The 19,300-nt window shown below is 38.1% G+C and overlaps 1 protein-coding gene and 1 pseudogene across 1 annotated transcript in view; one reads left to right on the top strand and one right to left on the bottom strand.

Annotated features, from left to right (window-relative positions):
- The window catches only part of LOC114208211 (uncharacterized), a 215,854-nt gene that overhangs the window by 126,277 nt on the left and 70,277 nt on the right, over nucleotides 1-19,300 (bottom strand). The window lies entirely within an intron of this gene.
- On the top strand, nucleotides 8,396-8,920 carry LOC114208207 (kita-kyushu lung cancer antigen 1 homolog pseudogene; annotated as a pseudogene).

Raw genomic sequence — 19,300 nt, 5'->3', positions numbered from 1 at the left:
TGGGTCACAGGGTAGCTCTATTTTAACTTTTTGAGGAACCTCCATACTGTTTTCCAGAGTGGCTGCGCCAGTTTGCATTCCCACTAACAGTGTAAAAGGATTTCCCTTTCTCTGCAACCTTGCCAACATCTGCTGTTTCCTGAGTTATTAATTTTAGCCATTCTGACTGGTGTGAAGTGGTATCTCATTGAGGTTTTGATTTGAATTTCCCTGATGCCGAGTGATGTTGAGCACTTTTTAACGTGTCTGTTGGCCATTTGGATGTCTTCTTTGTAGAAATGTCTGTTCATGTCTTCTGCCCGTTTTTTGATTGGGTTATTTGTTCTCTGGGTGTTGAGTTTGATAAGTTCTTTATAGATTTTAGACACTAGCCCTTTATCTGATATGTCATTTGCAAATATCTTCTCTCATTCCATAGGTTGCCTTTTAGTTTTGCTAACTGTTTCCTTTGCTGTGCAAAAGCTTTTTATCTTGAAGCCCCAATAGTTCTTTTTGCTTTTGTTTTTCCTGCCTTTAGAGACTGTCTAGCAAGAAGTTGCTGGGGCTGAGGTCAAAGAGGTTGCCGCCTGTGTTCTCTTCTAGGATTTTGATGGATTTCTGTGACATTTAGGTCCTTCACCCTTTCACTCTTCACAGACAACATGATACTCTATGTAGAAAACCCCCAAAAAATCTAAAAATTGCTAGAACTGATACAAGAATTCAGCAAAGTCACAGGAAATAAAATCAATGCACAGAAGTCAGTTGCATTTCTATACACTAACAATGAGGCAGAAGAAAGAGAAATCAAGGAATCAATCCCATTTACAACTGCACCCAAAACCATAAGATACCTAAGAATAAACCTAACCAAAGAGGTAAAAGATCTGTACTCTGAAAACTATAGAACACTTATGAAAGAAATTGAGGAAGACAGAAAGAAATGGAAAAATATTCCATGCTCATGGATTGCAGAACAAATATTGTTAAAATGTCTATGCTACCCAAAGCAATCTATACATTTGATGCAATTCCTATCAAAATACCATCAGCATTTTTCATAGAGCTAGACAAACAATCTTAAAATTTGTATGGAACCAGAAAAGACCCCAAATAGCCAAAAGAATGTTGAAAAAGAAAACCAAAGCTGGAAGCATCACAATTCCGTACATCAAGCTCTGTTACAAAGCTGTAATCATCAAGACAGTATGGTACTGGCACAAAAACAGACACAGAGATCAACGGAATAGAATAGAGAGCCCAGAAATGGACCCTCATCTCTATGGTCAACTAACCTTTGACAAAGTAGGAAAGAATGTCCAATGGGAAAAAAACATTGGACAGCCACATGTAGAAGAATGAAACTGGACCACTTTCTTACACCATACACAAATAAACTCCAAATGGATGATAATTTCCTGTTCTTAAAGAACTTACTCCATACATTAGTCCAAATAATGTCTTCTTTGCAACTGGCCTGGACAGAACTGAAACATAGCCTTGAGTGAGCCAGAGAAGTATGCCTACAGTGTGGAGGGCAGTGGAGAGAGATTTAGTCCATGATCTAAGAGTGAGGATGGTAGGGCAAAACCAGGCATAAGGGTTTTCTGAAAGACGTGCAAGCTGAGGGTCAGACACATGGTTAAGACTGGACAGTAAAGAGCAGCTAGTAGCCAGAGGGAGCAGGTGAGGTAAGCAGAGGTTGGAAAACAAATGTGAAGAGCAGTGGCCAGAGGCCCTGTACAGGAAAACTACAAAAATAGGACTGACCTCTAAGAAACTGTAAGACTTCCTTGACAATTGGTGGGATCTGTGATTTTGACAGGCTATTGGCCTTGCTTGAGAATTTGCAGAGTCCCTGTGATGAGAAGATGTATGTGCTCAAAGAATTCAACATTGGGGTGAACTTTACATAAACATATTGATTCATCTGTCAATACTAACCCAGCACCAAACTATTTGATTATTGAAGCCTTATAGGATATCTTATTAATAGTTTCCCCCTTACTACTCTTCTATTTCTTGAATTTCTTAGGTATTCTCATTCATATTTTTAGTGATATTTAGAATAAATGAAGGCTGGGGAGTGACTCCTTTTTAAGACTTGTAAAGATCACTTCCCCGTTAAAAGTGGGAATTTGGGTCAAGTTTCCCAAAAAAAATTTCTACTGGAATTTTTCTTGGGATAGTATTCAACTTACCAATTAACTTGGGAGAAACTGACATGCTCAACAGTAGTCTTTCCTTTATTTATTTTTTTAAAGATTTTATTTATTTATTTGACAGAGAAAGATAGCGAGAGAAGGAACACAAGCATGGGGAGTGGGAAAGGGAGAAGCAGTCTTATCACGGAGCAGGGAGCCCGATGCGGGGCTCAATCCCAGGACCCTGAGACCATGACCTGAGCCAAAGGCAGACGGTTAATGACAGAGCCACACAGGTGCCCCTAGTCTTTCCTTTAATTTAAATCTTTTTTTATGTCTTTCACTGAATCATTGCTGCTTTTTTCATAATTCTTACTAAAGTTATCTCTTAATATTTATATTTCCTTTTGCTTTTTTGGGTGGGGATGATTCTTTCTTTTTACTTTCTAATTGGTTTTAGCAAGTTTAAATGAAAACTATTGATTTTTATATGCTTACTTTGTATATAACTAGTTTACTGATGCCTCTTAGTCCTATGAGATTTTCAGTTGTGTCTCTTAGGTTTTCTACATAGACTGTTTTACTATCTACAATAGTGAACATTTTCTTGTCTTCAATAGCTTTACCTCTTACTACTACCCTAATTCATTGAAATTCTCACTCTATATTTTGGTTACTCTGCTTTTTCTATCTAGTTTCTCTCTCCTTTGTTGCTTTTCTTTATCTTCTATCCCTTAACTGGATAAATCTTAAGCATATTCTAGCCTCTAGACTGTTGTGAGTCCCTCCATTCCCATGGTGAATATTTGCTAAGTCTTTAATCTCTCACCTACTCCATAGACCCATACTTCCAAATTTTTAAAGATATTGATATGTGGCTGTCTCACTGGTTTTTCAAATGCAAGACATTTGATATGGACTTCCTTTTCCAACCATCTTTGTTATTTTTATTGTTGGCAACAACAGTTTTTTTTTTCTTAAAGACTAGAAACATTATTATTATCTTAAATTACTTATTCTTCTTCATCTACTTTGTCCAGCCTCACATAAGGTCAGGCTTTTATTTACTGAGCATGGCTCTTAGATTCTTCACTTCCTTTATCTTTTCAAGGTTACCAGCCCACTGAAGCCTTCACTGTAGGGCCTGGGATGTCTTTCCTCTACCTTTTTTAAAGAGCTTATTTATTTTATTAATTGAGCTATATATAAGTATATACAATGTGTTGATCTGATACATTTATATATTGCAATATGATTACACCATAGTATTAGCTAACACCTTTATCATATGACATAATTATCATTTTGAGGGTGAGAACAATTAAGGTCTGGTCTCTTAGCAACTTTGAAGTTTATAATACAGTATTGGTTACTATAACCACTATAGTACTACATTAGCTCTCCAGAACTTATTTGTCTAATAGTTTTAAGTTTGTACCCTTAAATAACATCTCCCCAATTTCCCCACATGCCAAGTCCCTGGTAACCACCACTGTACTCTGATTTTATGAGTTCAGCCTTTTCATATTTCATATATAAGTGATATCATACAGTATTTGTCTTTCTCTGACTTATCTCACTTAGCATAATGGCCTCAAGATCCATCTATGTTGTCACAAATGGCAAGATTTCCTTCTTTCTGATAGCTGAATAATATTCCATTGTATGTATGTACACACACACACACACACACACACACACACACACACACACACATACACATTGTATCACATCTTCTTTATCCACTTATTCACTGATGGATATTTAGGTTGTTTCCATGTCTTGGCTATATAAATAATACTGCAATAAACTTGTGGTATGGATATCTTTTTGATCTTGTTTTCATTTCCTCTGAATATATATCCAGAAATGGTATGTCCTATTTTTAATTTTTTGAGGAACCTCCATATTGTTTTCCATAGTGGCTCCACCCATTTACATTTCCATCACAGTGCACAAGGATTCCTTTTTCTCCACATCCTCACCAACACTTGTTATCTCTCATCTTTTTGATGACAGCCATTCCAACAGGTGTAAGGTGAGATCTCATTGTCATTTTGGTTTGCATTTCCCTGATTAGTAGTGATGTTGAGCACCTTTACATGTACCTGTTGGCCATCTATGTCTTCTTTAGAAAAAATATCTATTCAGTCCTGCTGCCCATTTTTTTAGTCAGATTGTTTGCTTTTTTGCTATTGAGTTGTGTGAGTTCTTTATATATTTGAATATTAACCTCTTATTTGATATGTGGTTTACAAATACTTTCTCCCATTCTGTAGGCTGCTTTTCATTTTGTTTATTGTTTCTTTTGCTGTGCAGAAGCTTTTTAGTTAATAAAATATTAGTAAACCAAAATCAACAGTTCATTAAAAAGATCATACACCATGACCAAATGGAAATCATCCCTGGGATGCAAGGATGGTCTGACATATGCAAATCAATAAATGTAATACACCATATTAATAGAATGAAAGATAAAAATTACATGATCATCTCAATACATGCAAAAGAAGGCATCTGACAAAACTCAACACCACATGCTAAAAACCCTTAACAAATTGGGTATGGAAGGAACGTACCTCAATATAATAAACACCATATGCAACAAACCCACAGCTAACATTATACTCAGTGGTAAAAGATTGGAAGTTTTTCCTCTAAGATCAGGAACAAGACAGGGATTCTCACTCTCACCATTCTTATTCCACATAGTGCTGGAAGTTCTAGATAGAGCAATTAGGGAAGGCAAAGAAATAGAAGGCATTCAAATCAGAAGGAAAGAAGTAAAATGGTCATTATTTTCAGATGATATGATCTTATATAGAGAAAATCTTAAAGACCCAACAAAAAAACTGTTGGAACTAATCAATGAATTCAGTAAAGTTGCAGGATATATAATCAACATACAGAAATCAGTTGTGTTTTTACAAATGATGTGAAATATGTGAACTACAAATATGTGAAAAGGAAATAAATGAACAATCCCACTCACAAGAGCACCAAAAACAATAAAATACTTAGGAAAAAACTTAACCAAAGAAGTGGAAGTACAATGAAAACTACCTTGATAAAAGAAATTGAATACAAACAAATGGAAAGATATCCCATGTTCATGGATTGAAAGAACATTGTTAAAATGTCCATAGTACCCAAAACCATGTAGAGATTCAATGCAACCTCTATCAAAATTCCAATGACATTTTTGACAGAAAGAAAAAAAAAATCCCAAAATTTGTATGGAACCATACAAGATCCCAAATAACCAAAGCAATCCTGAGAAAGAACAGACTTGGAGGCATCGCACTTCCTGCTTTCAAACTAAACTATAACATAATTACAACAGTATGATACCGTCATAAACATAGACACATAGACCAATGGAACGGAACTGAGAACTCGGAAATGAACCCCCAATTACAGAGTCAACACACACTTTACAGGGGAGCCAAGAACATTCATTGGGGAAGAGTAGTTTCTTCAAAAAAGATGTTAGGGCGGTGCCTGGGTGGCTCAGTCATTAAGTGTCTGCCTTCGGCTCAGGTCATGATCCCAGGGTCCTGGGATCGAGCCCCACGTCGGGCACCCTGCTCGGCTGGAAGCCTGCTTCTCCCTCTCCCACTCCCCCTGCTTGTGTTGCCTCTCTTGCTATGTCTCTCTCTGTCAAATAAATAAATAAAATCTTTAAAAAATATATGTTAGGAAAAGTGATTAACCACAATCAGAAAAATGAAATTGGACCCCTATTTTACATTACTTACAAAAATTAATTCAAAATGGATTAAAGACTTAAACATAAGACATGATACTGTAAAACTAGAAGAAAAAATAGGGAAGAAGCTCCTTGACATTGGACTTGGCAATGCTTTTTTGGATATGACACCAACAGCACAAGCAACAAAAGCAAAAATCAACAAATAGGACTACATCAAACTATAAAGCTTCTTTCTTCTTAAAACACTACTTTCAACCTGCTGCTCTACTACTCAAGATAAGTAATATGTCCCTACTTTCTCCAACAACAAGCCCAAACTCCTACCCATACTGCCTTCTGCAGTCTGTAAAATATGCAAATAACACTTGCCTTATAGGGTTGTGTAATTATTAAATAAAGCAACTTTCATCAAGATTCTCTCAACAAATGCTTCTTTACAACAAATTTCAAAATTCAGCTTAGCTGTAGCAGCTTTTCTCTAAATAGATCCCCTGAGGCAAGGGAAACAAAAGCAAAGATAAACTATTAGGGCTGTATCAAAATATAAAGCTTTTGATAATAAAGGAAACAATAAAAAAACTAAAAGGAAACCTATGGAATGGGAGAAGATATTTGCAAATGACATATTCAATAAAGGGTTAGTATCCAAAATATATAAAGAACTTACACAACTCAACACCCAAAAAAACAAATAATCCAATTAAAAATGGTCAGAAGATATGAACAGACATTTCTCCAAAAACAACATCCAAGTGGCCAACAGAAACATGAAAAGATGTTCATCATCACTTATCAAGTCAGGGTCACACAGCTAGTTAGAATTTCACCATAGAACTGAGACCCATATCTGCCTCCAAAGCTCTTGATCTTAATCAATCCCTTATTCTGCTTTAGCATAGGAACTGGCAGGTATAATTCAACTTTATTTTATTTATTTTATTTTTAAAATTTTTTTATTAATATATAATGTATTATTTGTTTCAGGGGTACAGCTCTGTGATTCATCAGTCTTACACAATTCACAGTGTTCACCACAGCACATACCCTCCCCAATGTCCATCACCCAGCCACCCCATCCCTCCCACCCCCCTCCACTCCAGCCACCCTCTTCAACTTTATTTTAAAATAGTATTTCAATAGAACATCATAAGCCTTTTTAAAAGAGAGATATAAATGGTTTCTTCATAAATCCTGCTAAGATATAAAATTGTTTATATACCAGAGGAAGGAATTACATTGCCATAAGATAGAATAAAAAAGATTATATTGTATGAAGTATTTGATTAATAAAAATTAGTTTATATTTTTTAAATTCATTTGTCTGCCACAATGAGGAGCTTGGTAAATAGTAATTAATTTTACAAAGTCCAAAATTCCCCTCTTCCATTGTTCTTGTTGAAGTCACTCTTCCCTTTTCTTTATTCACACACTACCATGGTACTTTTGCCTGGGGGTTGCACTTTTTCCTCTTAATATGAATGTGATTCATTTCTCCTTCCCTGTACAAAGAAAAAATTATCCCCAAAGGAAAAAAGAATGGAGACACTTCTTCATTCCTTATTCCAAGTCCTGAAACCAATAGTAATGGAACTAGGTGTCCCAATTCAAGCTCTGATCAGGGAGAAAAGCAGTTAAACATATACTATCCCTAATACCCAGCTTGCACAAAGTTACCAAGGGTTTTGATTCATTCAACAAATATTTTCTGGGGCCTATTCATTCCAAACATTGTGCTAGGGGCCAGGGATGCAAAAGAGTAAACATGCTACTGCCCTCAAGAAAGTCTCTACTGAGTAGTTTGACATACAGGCTAGAGAGGGGATAAAACATGTTTAAAATTTCCTTTTCACACTTTATTTTTTATGTTGTATTGTGTTTCTATGTCTTTTGTACATTGCAGATATTTTGAATCAGGATAATAAAGGTGCTGATTATAAACTCATTCTGTAATATTCATACAGTAGCCAAATGCAGAAAGTAAATGACTATTTTTAAAGTTGTAGATGAGTTCCAGCTTAAAAATATGTATAAACACATATATACATTACACACACTAAACACAAGGTTTTTATTTTAAATCGAGGAAAAAAGAATAAAGCAAATAGAGAGTACTGAAAATATACTGACAACATGTGGAAAAATACAAGATACACAAAATGCAAAGTATATCTAAATCCTTTTCCGTCTCCTCTATTATCTTCTCTCCCCATTCCAAATAATCTTTTCCATTTAGTTTTTTAAATTATTTTTTTCAAACTAAAACTTGCAATTCACTTATACTTAAGTCATCAACATTGCTTCATGAAAGCATTTTGATGTCTAAATTTTTTGTCATAAATATTTTAAAAATGTCCTCACCTCATTTCCTTTCTCTGGAGAAAGAATGACAAACTCCAAAAGATTTAAATTTCATCTGAGGTGTAGCTGCACCAGGCAGTGTGGGATACTTAGCATCATGGCCCATGACTTCCCTAGTCTGGTGACTAGTGTCCCTCTGCTTCGCAACTGCCAGCTGAGTACCTCCGTGCCCGAGAAGAGAGAAAGAGGCAGAAGAGGAAACATGAGCATGCTGTTGCTTCTACTGAGCGGCATTTTGTTTGCTTTTCTGTTTGTCTTCTGGAAAAGCCACTTTCAGAGCAGCGTTGGTGAAATGTCATCAAATTCGACTTCTCCTGCACTAGTAAGACCAACCTCTTTTACTGGGTCAACTAAGAGCGATACTGATAAGAGTCTTTCAGTCATCAGCCTCTCTTGGGATATCTTAATTAATTCCCCACACACCATAACCATGCAGAAGCAAATATTGGTAAACCTCAGGATCATGGAATACAAGCTGGCTGAACTGGAACATTTCCTAGTTATCAAGGGTTTAAATGGTACATTAGTTAACTGGAAATCCGAAGGCTTAGAGAATGTAATGACAGTGGAGGCAATCATTAAAGGCACTTTGAGTGAATTAAAAAAAAAAATTTCATATGAAGTGGAAAAATCCAGGTTTGGAGGTTGTCTCACCTTGGTGAAAAGTTATTCTTCAGTCTTCAGTGGAATCCACAGAATGTCTGAAAAGTCACCTAAACGTTCATGACTTACCACACTGGAAAGGGCATTTCCTTTTCTGTCTTGAAAGGTGGTCTGTGATCTCCATGCGGCAGCTCAGATTTATTGTCTCTGCTTTGCGGTGGTGTCCCATGGCTCACTCCACTATGACAACAGCCCTGGTGATTCCAACTAGGAACAGGAAGTAGGAAAGGAAGCCTGCATCCTGCAGAGTCCCTAAAAGATGACTGAAGGAGTCTTTGCAGACCTCCTGCCTTTTGTCTTCCCCCAGAGCAGTACACACAGGACTATGAAGGAGGCACACTATGTATTTTGCCAAAGAACCAGTGCATCTCGGAAAAGCAAAATCACACAGGGCATGCAAAGACTCAGAGGAGGTATCCCATGTGGCTGTTCCTCTCTCTCCAACCCATCTCTCTTCCCCACATCTCCCTTTAATTTCCTTTCCTTTCCACACAGTCCACTTTTTCAAGTCTTTTGACCAATCATCCCTCTCTATCGGGGGGAAACCCATACTTCACCACAGGAAGAAAAAGTTCTTCTCTCATCCTTTACCCTCAGTTCATTCCTAAACATTGAAAACATGATTCTGCCAGGCAGTCAGCTGCTAGTGAGGGTTTTCTCTTTTCACTGATGAAGCATTCCCTTAGCTAAAAGTGAAAATTTTCTTCTACTGCAAGGAGAACTGCAGCTGGTTTCCTTGCTAGCAAGTTCACCAGCAGTTATGGGTTGAATTATTTGGAGAATGATTTGGACCATTTTTGGAGACAGGGTCTTCACAAAAGTAATCAGGTTAAGATGGAGTCATGAGGGTGGCCCTAATTTAATTTGACTGTTGTATTTGTAAAAAGGGGAAATGTGGACACAGATACACATCAGAGAGAATACCATGTGAAGATGGAGGCAGAGATCAGGGAAGGAATACCAAAAATTGCCACCAAATCACCAGAAGCTGAGAGAAAGGCAAGAAACAGATTTCCTCATTGCCCTCAGAAGGAACCAACCAAAGTATACCTTGATCTTTTAGCGTCTAAAACTGTGAGACCATAAACTTCTATTATTTAAGCCACTCAGTTTCTGGTTCTTTGTGACAGCAGCCCTTGCAAACTAATAAAACTGCCAAGGATAGTGCTCTTTCTTGAAGGCAGCATACCTGATCTCAATCTGACCTGTTAATTAGTCTGGTCCTGCCAATGAGTTTTCTAAAGCCTCACTGGGCCCAGCTGTAAGAGGAATTTCCATACAAGCTGCAGAGGGCTTCTTTGCAGTCTTAAAAGGCTGATGCCAGCTCTGATTTTTTTATTCCAAAACTCCTTTCATTCCATCAACCCCTAGACTCACAATTTGGCCATTCCCCCCAGATCTTTCCCCTACCAGACTCTACTAGGGGAGCAGGGCATATAATCTCTCCATTTCAGACCCACAGTTCCCATTTTCCCCTCATCTTCCACCCTCCAGTTAGAAGGGGGTATTTTCTAAACTCTGAGAAAGTCTTCCTTTCATGTTTCTGGCCAAGAGATTTTATCTGTACCTGAGATTATTCTCTGATAATGGGGTTTAAGCTTCAGGAAAAATAGTCATGGAAGCTTTTGCATCACCACTGATTTCCTTCCTGCCATAACGCTCCCCTATCCCTAAGCACAGAACCAGCTGGAATTTAAACACAAGAATAAAAAGAGTAATGGAGAAAAAAATTAAATCTTAAAATATTATACCACAATTCAAAAAAATTATAATAAACTGAAAAATGCTATCATTAGAAGTATAGTCATGGGAGCATAAAATAGGGACATGAACCAAGACAGGCTAGGGGTCAGGAAGACCGCTGCAGAAACCACCTTTAAAGACCAGACGGCAGTTCTTGTTAAGCAGGTGCCTCAGAGGCAGAAAACAAGAAACGGCATTTCCATGGATGGCCAGAGACAGATGCCACAGCAGCAGCCACTGTTGCCACTTTGTCCACTTTTCTAGTAGATCCCCACCAGGACACTAAAATGTTCCCTCAAACCACTGGAATATGCCATTCCTTCCATTTGTGTTCTCACAAGTTTCTTTGTGATATCTGTGTTGAAAGGAAGGGGTATCATGAGATAACAACTGTGGGGAGGACAGGACTGCCCTCCTGTCTTGCTTTTTCAAATTTCTCCTCTGTCTCTTGCCACTCATTTGTGCTCAGCTGTATGCTTGTCTTTTTCATCCCCGCATCCATGCCCCACTAAGTTTATCGATAAAAGAATCTCAGGAAGAAAATGGACCTGCCTCCTCCACACACCCACAATGTTTCAAAGAATTTATTGAGGTCCTAAAGAGAAATTTGAAATTTTGCAGCCATCTGGAACTGTCAAAGGTACATAAAATCAGCTACAAAAGCTCTGAAACATAAAGAGGTCTGTCTGTTCTATTATTATGTAAATAAATCTCAATTCTTTTAAGACGTAGAATAAAACATGCTCCGTATACTACCTCTGGAAGAGATCTACCAACACATGTCAACCAACCTGCTTTCTCTTCCCCAAGTCGTTTTATTTATGCTAGGCCGTGTCCATCCCCATAAAACAGTGGTTCACAAAATGGCTGCTCAAAGATTCACAGTACCCAGCCAAGAAGCACTGAATCTAAATCTTTGTATTTAAGTTTCTCTTGTAATTCTGAGTACTGATCAGGTTAGGGAACCACTGCTAAAAAGCCATTCCAGAAAATACCAATTAATCACACTAGTTTTTCTGTCATGAACAAATCCATAATTTCTAGCACTCTTTTAGCCACTCCCCATCCATGCCCGGTCATTGAAGTTACAGATCGGTGTTCCAGGAACCAAATAGGCAATTGAGTGCTTCTGTGCCGAGAAGCAATATGGTCTCCGGTGTAGCAGTCCAACTTTGGAATTCCTCTCTGGTTCATCACACCAGCTTGGTCTGCATCAAGAGTAGCCCAGGCAGGAAGCCCAGTGCCCAAAGCAAGGCATTTCCCAGAGGTTGATTTTTAATCACTACAACAAAGAAATAGCTGGTAGGTAAGAGGGAAATGGTAGCCACATGTGTTCTAGTATTTAGTAAGCAGTGCAACTTGTACTGGAACTTGTTTCCTTAGATCTTGTTTCTAATTTCCCCACTGGCTTTTTTTTTTTTTTAATGTTATTTTGTCACCATACAGTACATCATTAGTTTTTGATGTAGTGTTCAATGATTCGAGTATAACACCCAGTGCTATTACAACATGTGCCCTCCTTAATACCCATCACCCAGCTACCCCAACTCCCACCCACCCTCCCCTCCGAAACCCTCAGTCTGTTTCCCGGAGTTGAGTCTCTCATGGTTCGTCTTCCCCTCTGATTCCCACCACCCCTGCTTCATTTTCCCCTTCCTTCTCCTAACGTCCTCCACGCTATTCCTTAGGTTCCACAAATCAGTGAAACCATATGATAATTGACTTTCTCTGCTTGACTTATTTCACTTAGCATGATCTCCTCCAGTCCCATCCATATTGATGCAAAAGTTGGGTATTCATCCTTTCTAATGGCTGAGTAGTATCCCATTGTATATATGGACCACATCTTCTATATCCATTCGTCTGTTGAAGGGCATCTCGGCTCTCACTGGCATTTCTAACCAGCTGCCAAAATGCCTCTAGTGTAGGCCTGCCACATGGCTATTGGTACATTTGCCCTGGGCCATCTCTAAGGATAACTGAAAGGACAAACTTTCCTCAGTCTAGCCCTAAGTCAGATTCACAGGGGTGGCTGAAGGCAAAATGTACTAGCAGTTACCTGCCCTGTGTGGTGCAATCATCTGATACATTATGTGTTATCAGTGATCTGCCAATGTAAGTGGAAATTACTCACCAGTAGCTGAAATATAAGGATATCCAGAGGCCAGGTAATGGCTTAATAGTGATTACATAAACTGGCATTCAAGTGATATTTAGAGGAATTCAGGCATAGTCATGGCTTTAGAGTACTGAAAGAGCAATCTGCATATTAAATATGGCCTTGAACTGGAAATCATGATACACATTTAAATATTGCAGGAAAGCAGAATGTTCTTGATCATTCCAATCAAAAGGTTGAAATAGTGCTGCATTAATCAGAGGAGAATTGAGTTCTCTAAGTAGCTTTGCCAGGGAAGTAAAATTATTTCCTTTGGCAAGGTGCTTACCTCAGTGAGGAGGTTGAAGTGATCACAGAGGTATTTTAATTTGAGTGTTCTGTGCTTTTAAAAAATAAACCAGATTCCACCTCACAAATCACTTTAAAAAGTCGCATCCAAAAGACTAAAGACAAAGTGTGCTAATCTACTTAAAACTGAGATCTCTTTCTATTCCTCCTCTAGAATCAACTCCTACATTTTTTCACCATTTCAAAGAATATGGTAAGTGAGGCTTTTAATAATTTAATTTCTATGGCAATAAGAAAACATTGGCCTCTCAGAAAGAAATTTCCTTTCACATAGTATAGGCTGAATTCTCATGAATCTTTTATACTTAAAGTTAACCAAAGTCACCTTGTAATAAGGAGCTCAGTTCAATAGCCTGATAGAAAGTTATAGCTCTCAATACTTACCAGTATTTCTAATTTCCTTTTAATCTGTGAAGGCGGACAAAATTAAGTACTCCTAATATCAACATTCTTAAGAAGAACCATTTATCATAGCAACATTCCGAATGGTGAGACAGTTTAGACATTCTCTTCCCTTCCACACAATACTGGCCCCAGGGATTGGGATTTTGGGGGACGTTGCTACCTACTCTGGCCTGACTGTCCCTTTAACATGAGAACAGTGAATATTGTAAGAATGACTCTTCTCAGACTAATATGCAATTCCTGGCCTACTGTTGGAACTTTGCATTTATTTTTCCAGGGAAGGCATCCAAAGGCAAGTTTTGGCAGGCAGTCACATCTAAGATGATCACAAAACTCCTATCCCAATAATCACCCCGAATTCTGGCCAGTCTTGGCCATGGGATTTAGCTTGTAGTATTCTCAACATCAGAGATGAGAGAGTTCAGCCCCCAGGACATATGTAGGAATGAAAGATGGCCCCTCCTATGCTGCAATTCCTTTGTTCCTCTGGTTTTTCAGAGTATCTATGGATCAAGTTTTCAGCCCCTCTCATGTATATTTGTCTAATGCTCCTTTTAGAGCATTTCCAAATGTCCTACATTGGAGACCCAGTGATCTACCACGTCCTGGCTCATCTCTTTTCATTATCTTCTCTACTCTCTTCCTTCCTTCACTTTCTTCCAGCATGAAAGTAAATTCCTCTCCTTGCTTCAGGCAGATCAATTTATCCACCTTTACCTGTCCTGGCACATGCGATATCTGTGTTTTTAGGTCTCACTTCTAACCCCAAGCAGTTTGTCAAGATATTTTCCCAAATAAAAAACAATTTCCTAAAAAATTTTTGAAAAAAAGAAGGTGTGGGATATATATATATATATATTCTTCATACATATGTATATGTATACACACACACACACACACACACACACACACACACACACACACCATGGAATATTACTCAGTCATAAAAAAGAACAAAATCTTGCCATTTACAACAACATGGGGGAGCTAGAGAATATGATGCTAAGTAAAATAATTCAGTCAGACAAAGGAATCAAATACCATTTGATTTCACTCATATGTGGAATTTAAGAAACAAAACAAATGAGCAAAGGAAAAAAGAGAGAGACAAACCAAGAAACAGACTCTTAACTACAGAGAACAAACTGATAGTTACAGAGGGGAGGTGGGGGGGCTGGGTTAAACAGGTGATGGGGATTAAGGCATGTACTTGTGATGAGCACTGGGTGATATAGGGAAGTGTTGAATCACTGTATTGTACAACTGAAACTAATATTACACTGTATGTTAAATACCTGGGATTTAATTAAAAACTTTTTAAAAATATAAATAAATAAATATCTTGAGAGAAGTTGCTCTGGCCGATGTCAAAGAGATTACTGCCTATGTTGTCCTCTAGGATTTTGATGGATTCCTGTCTCACATTGAGGTCTTTCACCCATTTTGAGTTTATCTTTGTGTAGGGTGTTAGGGAATGGTCAAGTTTCATTATTCTGCATGTGGCTGTCCAATTTTCCCAGCACCATTTACTGAAGAGACTCTCTTTTTTCCATTGCATATTTTTTCCTGCTTTGTCGAAGTTATTTGACCATAGAGTTGAGGGTCCATATCTGGGCTCTCTATTCTGTTCCATTGGTCTATATGTCTGTTTTTGTGCCAGTATCATGCTGTCTTGGTGAACACTGCTTTGTAATATAGCTTGAAATCGGGCAACATGATGCCCCCAACTTTGTTTTTCTTTTTCAACATTTCCTTGGCAATTTGGGGTCTTTCCTTATTCCATACAAATTTTAGGATTGTTTGTTCCAGCACTTTGAAAAATGTCATTGGAATTTTGATTGGGATGGCATTGAAGGTATAGATTGCTCTGGGTAGCATAGACATTTTAACAATGTTTATTCTTCTGATCCATGAGTATGGAATGTTTTTCCATCTTTCTGTGACTTCTTCAATTTCTCTTATGAGTGTTCTGTAGTTCCCAGAGTATAGATCCTTTACCTCTTTGGTTAGGTTCATTCCGACGTATCTTATGGTTTTGGGTGCTATTGTAAATGGAATCGTTTCTCTAATTTCTCTTTCTACATTGTTAGTGTATAAGAAAGCAACTGATTTCTGTGCATTGATTTTGTATCCTGCCACATTACTAAATTGCCGTATGAGTTCTAGTAATTTGGGGGTGGAGTCTTTTGGATTTTCCACATAAAGTATCATTTCATCTGCGAAAAGAGAGAGCTTGACTTCTTCTTTGCCAATTTTAATACATTTTATTTCTTTTTGTTGTCCAATTGCTGTTGCTAGGACTTCCAGTACTATGTTTTTGTTTTTGTTTTTTAAAGATTTTATTTATTCATTTATTTGAGAGAGAGAGAGAGAGAGCACATGAGGTGGGGGAGGGTCAGAGGGAGAAGCAGACTCCCTGCTGAGCAGGGAGCCCGATGCGGGACTCGATCCCGGGACTCCAGGATCATGACCTGAGCCGCAGGCAGTCGCTTAACCAACTGAGCCACCCAGGTGCCCTTTTTTTTTTTTTTTAAAGATTTTATTAGTACTATGTTGAACAGTAGTGGAGAGAGTGGGCATCCTTGACATGTTCCTGATCTTAAGGGAAAGGCTCTCAGCTTTTCCCCATTGAGGATGATATTCGCTGTGGGTTTTTCACAGATGGATTTTATGAACTTGAGGAATGTTCCCACTATCCCTATACTCTGAAGAGTTTTAATCAGGAAAGGATGCCATATTTTGTCAAATGTTTTTTCTGCATCAATTGAGAGGACCATATGGTTCTTCTCTCTCCTCTTATTAATGTGTTCTATCACAATGATTGATTTGCAAATGCTGAACCATCCTTGCATCCCAGGGATAAATCCCACTTGGTAGTGGTGGATGATCCTTTTAATGTATTGTTGGATCCTATTAGCTAGGATTTTCTTTCAAGATACATCTCCAAAGGCTAGTGAAACAAAAACAAAAATGAACTTTTGGGACTTCATCAAGATAAAAAGCTTCTGCACAGCAAAGGAAACAGTCAACAAAACAAAGAGGCAACCCACAGAATGGGAGAAGATATTTGCAAATGACACTATAGATAAAGGGCTAGTATCCAAGGTCTATAAAGACCTTCTCAAACTCAACACCCAAAAAACAATCAAGTCAAAAAATGGGCAAAAGACATGAACAGACACTTCTCCAAAGAAGACATACAAATGGCTAACAGACACATGAACAAATGTTCATCATCATTAGCCATCAGGGAAATTCAAATCAAAACCACACTGAGATATCACCTTACACCAGGTAGAATGGCAAAAATTGACAAGGCAAGAAACAACAAATGTTGGAGAAGTTGTGGAGAAAGGGGAACCCTCTTACACTGTTGGTGGGAATGCAAGTTGGTACAGCCAATTTGGAAAACAGTGTGGAAGTGCCTCAGAAATTAAAAATAGAGCTACCCTATGACCCAAAGCACCCCAAAGACAAAGATGTAGTGAAAAGAAGGGCCATATGCACCCCAATGTTCACATCAGCAATGTCTGCAATAGCCAAACTGTGGAAAGAGCTGAGATGCCCTTCAACAGATGAATGGATAAAGAAGATGTGGTCTATATATACAATGGAATATTACTCAGCCATCAGAAAGATGAATACCCAACTTTTACATCAACATGGATGGGACTGGAGGAGATTATGCTAAGTGAAATAAGTCAAGCAGAGAAAGTCAATTATCATATGGTTTCACTTATTTGTGGAACATAAGGAACAGCATGGAGGACATTAGGAGAAGGAAGGGAAAAATGAAGGGGGGGAAATCGGAGGGGGAGACGAACCATGAGAGACTATGGACTCTGAGAAACAAACTGAGGCTTTTGGGGGTGGGGATGGGTTAGCCTGGTGATGGGTATTAAGGAGGGCATGTACTGCATGGAGCACTGGGTGTTATATGAAAACAATGAATTGTGGAACACTACATCAAAAACTAATGATGTATGGTGACTAACATAATAAAATAAAATTTAAAAAATCAAAAATAAAATTAAATAATAAAAATAAAAATAAATAATTTTTTGAAAATAAATAAAATAATAAATAAATAAAAAACAATCTCCTCCCTAAAATTAAATGCTACTAAGATAACAAATGTTAATCTTCATTCACAATTGGATCAGATTCAGTAGCAGAGAATTCCCCTGTCACCCTGCAAGTTGGGGTAGAGAGAGGCATTCACTTCCAGTTCTTCCAATTAATAGTGGTTTCAACTGTCTTGCCCTAGCATAGATATAGACACTCTGCAATGAGGAAGCAGGGGTGGGGAATAGGAGTCGGAGATACGTGATTCACCCACAGCTTTGCAGCTATAAGAAATAGAGTAGAGCTCCATATCTAATATCAAACCAGTGAACTTTGGTGGCTTGAACCAGTATGGTAACACTATCATCAGACAAGAGTTGACAGATTTTAGTTTAATTTTAGAATACAATTGATAGAATTTTGGATTGGATTAAATGTGAAAAAGAAAAAGAAGGGAGACTCCAGAATAATTTTGTTTTGGATTGAGTAAGTGGAGGTGAAAGTACCATTAACCAAGATGAAGAAAACTAGGGTAATTTTGAGGCAAAAATTAAGTATGTTGGTTTTGGACACATCATATTTGAGATGTCCATAAGATATTCAAGATATCAAGTAAGCAATTGGAACTTAAAATAAGATAAAGGCTGGAGCTGAAAGTAGAGGCCTGGCCTCAAGATACAGATTTGGTGTATCTCAGCATCTAAAAAGGACTTACATTAAAGAGAATGGAAAAGATCTCCTAAGGAATAATAGAAAAGAGCACTAAGGATGAAGGTTTTGAGAGAATTTGAAAAGCAGAAGTCAGCAAAGACCAAAAGGAAGCACCAAAAAGATAGAAGAAAAGTCAAGAATAATCTACTGTGCCAATTACTGAATCACACCATCACAAATCTAGTAGATTTTTATTATGCTCAAAGAGTCTGTCAATTCGGAATTCAGAAAGATCAAAGCAAGATGGCCTGTAACTGCATAATATCTGCGATTCACCTGGAAAGAGTTGGAGGCTGGACTGACTAGATGGCTGAGTGTTGGTTAGCTGGAATTATCTGAAGCTCTTTCACTCATATGTCTGGTGCCTGGGCTGAGAACACTTGAAGACAAGACAAGACCTGATGACAGGAGCATCTACATGTAGCCCCTCCATGGTGGCTTCAATTAGTCCATCTTCTTACTGGAAGCTAAGGACTCTATGCCAAACTTCCAGCTAACTAGGGAGGAACTGCTTTGCCTTTTGTGATCTAGCTTGGAAAGTCAGGTAGCATCACTTCTGCTACATTCTATTGCTTCAACCAAGTCCCAAGCACACCCAGACCCAAAGGCAAGGGAAGCCAACTCTACCACTTCACAGGGGAATGGCAAGGTTGCAGAAGAGCATGAGGCAGGGGCATGTGGCATTGTTGCAACCAACTTTGGAAAATACAATCTTCTCTCACCAACTATGTTAAATGCTGCAGAGAAGTCTAATGATATGAAGACTTTAAGATGTCCAAATGAATTTGCAACATCCAGGTGTTGATGACCCTATAAGGGTCTTCCCTGACTTCCTAAATATAATTAATCTTGTCTTCTTTTTGTCCCTTATTTGATCACCTATCATAGTGTAATCTAAATGTTCTCCTACTAAACTGGAAGCCATTTGTGAGTAGGAAACAGGTCATCTCAGTATTTTTAATATTTTTATTTTTGAGACTTAACACAGTGCCTGACACATAGGAGAGGCCCAAGAGATGTTTATCAAATAGAGGACTCTTTTCCTACCTGTCT

Source organism: Eumetopias jubatus, unplaced genomic scaffold (genome assembly GCF_037043125.1).
Source record: "Eumetopias jubatus isolate StellerSeaLion01/CBP00866 unplaced genomic scaffold, mEumJub1_p1.0 scaffold_2, whole genome shotgun sequence".
Classification (NCBI taxonomy): domain Eukaryota; kingdom Metazoa; phylum Chordata; class Mammalia; order Carnivora; family Otariidae; genus Eumetopias; species Eumetopias jubatus.
This window is presented reverse-complemented; position numbering and strand designations above follow the sequence as displayed.